The sequence below is a fragment of the Crocuta crocuta genome, unplaced genomic scaffold, assembly GCF_008692635.1.
Source record: "Crocuta crocuta isolate KB4526 unplaced genomic scaffold, BGI_CrCroc_1.0 scaffold229, whole genome shotgun sequence".
Lineage (NCBI taxonomy): Eukaryota > Metazoa > Chordata > Mammalia > Carnivora > Hyaenidae > Crocuta > Crocuta crocuta.
Window position 1 is genome coordinate 7,693,469 of NW_027536464.1, and position 5,481 is coordinate 7,698,949.

Here is a 5,481-nt window from a genome sequence, read left to right on the forward strand (position 1 = left end):
CCTGACAGTCATTCAATTATTTACTAGGATTAAGATCTTGAACTTGGTTCAGGTAAATCTCTAGGGCAGGGAAATGGTTGTTGCCGAGTGTTTATAATGTCCTGTAACATTTGGGTACTGTGAAGTGACATGAGGGAGGTGTTTGACCCTTTTCAGAGTTTGGGCATTTCTCTCCGTAAAGGCAGGACTCATTACCTGGTGTACTGGTAGCTGGTGGGTTAAAATAACTAATCTTTCTGTACAAAGGGGTTTTTCACAGGCTTTGCCTCAAGGGCGGGGCTGCAGGCTGTATGTTTATAAAACAGAAGCTGCAGAGATGAATCCTCAGATCAGAGACAGAGAAGTTTGTCACTTGTCACTATTTTATTCGTCCTTTTGCAGATTCAGCCGTAGTATCTTGGCCCAGAGGTGAAACTATTCAATTCCTTATTTAATTCATTTCCGGCATTATTGTCTTTCCCATTTAGGATGGCTCTATTTCCATTCTGACTTGAATTTACATTTAGAAGTAAAGCCTGGGAGCACCTGGGTAGCTCAGTCAGCTGAGCGTCCGATTTCAGTTCAGGTTATGATCTCGTGGTCTGTGAGTTCAAGCGCTGCATCGGGGACTCTGTGCTGGCAGCTCGGAGCCTGGAGCCTGCTTCTGATTCTGTGTCTCCCACTCTCTCTGCTCCTCTCTCTCACTCTCAAAAATGAACAAATGGTTAAAAAAAAATTAGAAGTAAAGCCTGTCCCTCAAGAGAGATGAATTTGGAGCTTACAGCATGTGCTTGCCTCTGACTGGTGACTTTCTCCAGGGCCATGGCAGGTACTTCATGGCTTGAGGCTGAATCCTTGAACTTCCCATGACTGGAGCTGAGAGCAATGTCAACTTCCCCCTGAGTCACAGGACTCCGTGGGGGAAGCAGAGACGCTAGAATCAAACCAGGAACCTTTTAGGAGAGAGGAATGCGTAGTTGGCAGCTAGCCAACAGTGTCAAGTCCAGTTAATATTCTCACAATTTCCAAGGTCATTTTTTTTTTTTTTATTCCTAAAGTATAAAAGTAACCTTGGCTTTTTTCAAGGCCTCAAACACTGTTTGGTCCTTTGAAAATTCATTCCCCCAAACGGTGCTCTTTGGCGCCCCCAACAGGAGCTCCCTGAAGCCAGGCACCCAGCCAAGCTCATCTGAATATTCTTGGTACACAGGTTCGTTGTGGTTGGCACATTTCTTTGCAGAATAAATGCATGCAACTTCTTTTCCAAATCCCCCCAGACTTTGTGGAAAACAAAGTAAAGCCAAACCCCAGACCTACAAGAGTCCTTTTACACGATTGGCCCAGTGTTAGGGCTGCCTTCTCCCCATTTCTTAGTGTTGGCATTTTGCTTTGATTTTATTTATACCAAGGCCATGCCAAGTATAAATAGCATTAAAACTGATTTTTTTGGATTTACTTAACAGGGTGACAGTGTTTTTGTTTGTTAACTCGTTACTGATATTAATTTAAGGACGTTCGTCATATTTTAAAATAGAATATCTGCTTGTTCCTATTTTCACCTATCCTTAAGTCTTTTTTTTTTTTTCACCTGCCTATTGTCAGGATAAGAGGGAAGGAAGGGGGTACAGAAAATAGGGTTGCATTTTAGCAGCCCCTGTGTGCACTTGGGTTTCTTACACTCTCCCTATACGGAGTTGACTGTACTGGTCCCATTTTAAAGGTAACCTGGGGCACGTGGTTAACCGTTCGACTTTGGCTCAGGTCATGATCTCGCGGTCGTGGGTTCAAGCCCCGCATTGGGCTCTGTGCTGCCATCTCGGAGCCTGGAGCCTGCTTTGGATTCTGTGTTTCCCTCTCTCTCTCCCCTCCCTTGCTTGTGTGCTCGCATGTCTCTCTCTCTCTCTCTCTCTCTGAAATAATAATAAATGAGTAAACTTTTTAAAAATAAAAGGTAAACTAAAAATCTACACTGGCAAGTGACTTTTCTGAAATCTCAGTATTAGTTATCTATAGCTGCTGCAATAAGTTACCACAGCTTAGTGGCTTAAAATAAATTTATTGTCTTTCTGCTATGGAGGTCAGAAGTCCAAAATGGTTCTTATTTGGACAAAAGGCATCACCAGGGCTACGTTGCTTTTGAAAGCTCAAGGGGAGAATCTGCTCGCTGATTTTTCCAGCCCTGTATTGACTCGTGGTCCCTCACCCCGTCTTCAGATAACTCTCCCCTTGACCTTCCTGCGTCCACCTCCTGTTATGTAAGGACCCTTGCAACCACACTGAGCCCAGCTAGATCATCTCTCGTCTCAACATCGTTAATTACACGTGTAAAGCAGCAAATCCACAGATCCCTTGGGCTGTGGAAATCTTTGGGGACGTTATTCTACCCTAACCACAGTCCTAGAGCGTATCCTCACAGACAGAAGTCTACATCCAGAGTTCACCTTCCGTATGTGCACAGGAAAAAAGCTTCCGGCTCTTTTGCGTGCCTTCTCCTGATATCCTGTCTTGGATGTCACTTAATTTTATGAAGAACTAACATCTGTGTTTGTGTGGACAAATCGGGGTTGATCGATGTTCAACAACAATGAATACTGAGGGGCGCCTGGCTGGCTCATTTAGTTGAGCGTCTGACTTTGGCTCAGGTCACGATCTCACCGCTCGTGAGTTCAAGCCCCGCATCGGGCTCTGTGCTGACAGTTCAGAGCCTAGAGCCTGCTTCAGATTCTGTGTCTCCCTTGCTCTCTGCCCCTCCCCTGCTTGCGCTCATGTCTTTATCTTTCAAAACTAAACAAACCTTAAAAAAAAAAAGAACACTGATAGCAATGATCCTGTAATTGCTGACCCATGACATACAATTGCTAAGAAAAATACATACAATTCATAATAGAAGCACAGTGGTAGTTGGGCTCTCATGGGTTTTAGGGGTTTTTAAAACTTGCCTTACAGTCACATGTCGGATGAACTCAGAGTCTTCTCCCTTTTGTCTTCTAGGCTTCACAGAAGTACATTGTGAAGAATTATTTCTACTATTACCTCTTCAGATTCTCAGCTGCTTTGGGTCAAGAAGTATTCTACATCACCTTTCTTCCATTCACGCACTGGAATATTGATCCTTATTTATCCAGAAGACTGGTCATCATATGGGTTGTAAGTATCCTTATTCCTTACTAACCACTACTACTCCTATAATAACTGTCTGCTTTGGCACTCAAGGACTTTGCATATATGTTCTTTAAAAAATATCACTTAGAGTTGAAATTTTTTGGTGGTTTACTTTGGGAGAGCAACAGGAAAGATTAAAAAGCTATGAACACAGCTTGTTTTGTTTGCAAAAAACAAACCCGTGATTCCGTACGTTGGCTTACACCTCCGTTTGGGAGAATAGAAGAGAGATGACGTGATGTGCAGGGAAGAAAGGACGTTTCTGGAAGCCCTTGTGGGGGCATAAAATGCATCCTCCCAAGAGGCCAATTTTCGTACAATTTGGCCCCAAACTGGAAACTAGAAGCTGTTAACTAGTAATTGCAAGTGGGCTCAGGAGACCAGTGAGTGCACAGAACTAGGGGCCTGGCACGTGGGAGAATTTCACAGAGTCGCTACTTGAACATGGTGACGCTTCGTGACTAGTTCGTGAAGGTGAGGGAGGCTTAAGGATCAACCAGTTGGAAGGTCAGGTGGTTTCGCTTGGAGAGGGAGGGGCAGGGAAAGGCTGCCAGCAAGGTGGCTGTTTCCCCGCCTCAAGGTTCTGGACTGAAAACAGGTTCAGAAGCACTTGACTTTGTGAACCGAGTCTCGGTTTTTGTGCGGCTCTGCTCCGAGAAGCTGTGTGATCTTTGGCAAGTGACTGCATCACTCTGGGCTTTAGTTTTCTCATTTGTAGACCGAGTTAGAATGGCCTGGGTCAGAAGCCATCATCTCCCATGTCCTTTAAGGCAGGGGAAGGGAAGAGAAACAGTGAAATCCTGAATGGGGAGACCGGGGAGCGTGGGGAGGCTGTCAGTGAGAGTCACAGTGCGGCCACGAGGGACTCCGGGCAGCAGTTGTTCCTCTGGGCCACCTGTGACTGCCATGAGGTAAAAGGCGCTGGAGTTACCAGCTTGGTTTTTCATGGGAAGCATCCCATTTTTAAACATGCAGGCTTATATCTTTAAAACATGATATGTCAGGGGCGCCTGGGTGGCTTAGTCGGTTAAGCGTCCGACTTTCGCTTAGGTCACGATCTCGCGGTTCGTGGGTTCGAGCCCCGCGTCGGGCTCTGTGCTGACTGCCAGCTCAGGGCCTGGAGCCTGTTTCAGTCTGTGACTCCCTCTCTCTCTGACCCTCCCCTGCTCACGCTGTCTCTCTCTCTCTCTCTCTCCTGGAAATAAATAAAAAAAAAACACCATTAAAAAAAATAAATAAATAAAAAATAAAACATGATATGTCAGCTCAACAAAGAGTCCTTGACGTCCACACGTACGGGGCGTGGTTGGAAGCCTCTAGCCTAAAGGACCAATGAGGTCCCCAGGCTGTGGTTAGGAGTTTTTGGCCCCACATTTCTTCCTGTGACTTTTTTTTTTTTCTCTCCTTTTCACTCGAAAACACAAACCACTGGTTCCTCCCCCATCCCTGTCTCACAACCAGCCTGAGTCTGAAATCCAGCTCCTCTGTGAGAATCTGATCTGAGAATCTGCAAGCACCTGCATCTTGGAAAAGGCGAACGTTAGTGTAACCCCTGCATCTCACTTTCAGCTGCTCACTTCCCTACCTGGGGGCAGGTGACCCTGGGGCAACAGGGAGGGGAGGGGAGGGGAGGGGTTCTGAAATGCAGAAAAGGTACATGGTGCTGGAGTTTCCTTCCCCTGTCATTTATTTTCTGGGGTGTGTGTGTGTGTGTGTGTGTGTGTGAATATATTATATATCTTCCAATGTTCATGGTGGTTGAGTGAAGCAAATGTCATAAAGCACTTCTAATAATTTTTTAAGTGTGCTGGACTGACCGTACCCAGGGCCAGTTGTGACCCCAGTGAGGGTGGACCATTTTCCTGAGGGGCTGGGAGCGTCTTAACACCTGACGGTAGCTGGGGGCCCTCTGATTGTCGTTTTGGTTATTTTTCACTGTGGAGACCTCATTTCAAAGTGTTCAAAGGATTCCCTGCGTGAGACGGAATCACTGGGCTTTTGCTCGAGGGAGAGCAATAAAACCTTTGGCCGAGAAAGAACAGCCTTTGAGGAGCAGGCTGTCCTGGGCTTTGTGACCCGTTACTTGCTTTTAAAAATGGGTGCATTGGGGGGCCTGGGTGGCTCAGTAGGTTAAGCGTCCGACTTCGGCTCAGGTCATATCTCACAATTCGTAGTTTTGAGCCCCGCGTTGGGCTCTGTGCTGACAGTTCAGAGCCTGGAGCCTGCTTCGGATTCTGTGTCTCCCTCTCTCTCTGACTCTCCCCTACTCAGGCTCATGCGCGCGTGCTCTCTCTGTCTCTTTCTCTGTCACACACACACACACACACACACACACACACA

General features: G+C 46.3%; 1 protein-coding gene across 1 annotated transcript in view; it reads left to right on the top strand.

Annotated features, from left to right (window-relative positions):
- The first annotated feature begins 2,982 nt into the window (after positions 1 to 2,982).
- Positions 2,983 to 5,481, top strand: part of SGPP2 (sphingosine-1-phosphate phosphatase 2) — a 72,518-nt gene continuing 70,019 nt past the window's right edge. Inside the window, exon 1 of the mRNA XM_077748579.1 lies at positions 2,983 to 3,126. The gene's annotated coding sequence lies outside the window, so the exon portion shown is untranslated. The remainder of the gene's footprint in view (positions 3,127 to 5,481) is intronic.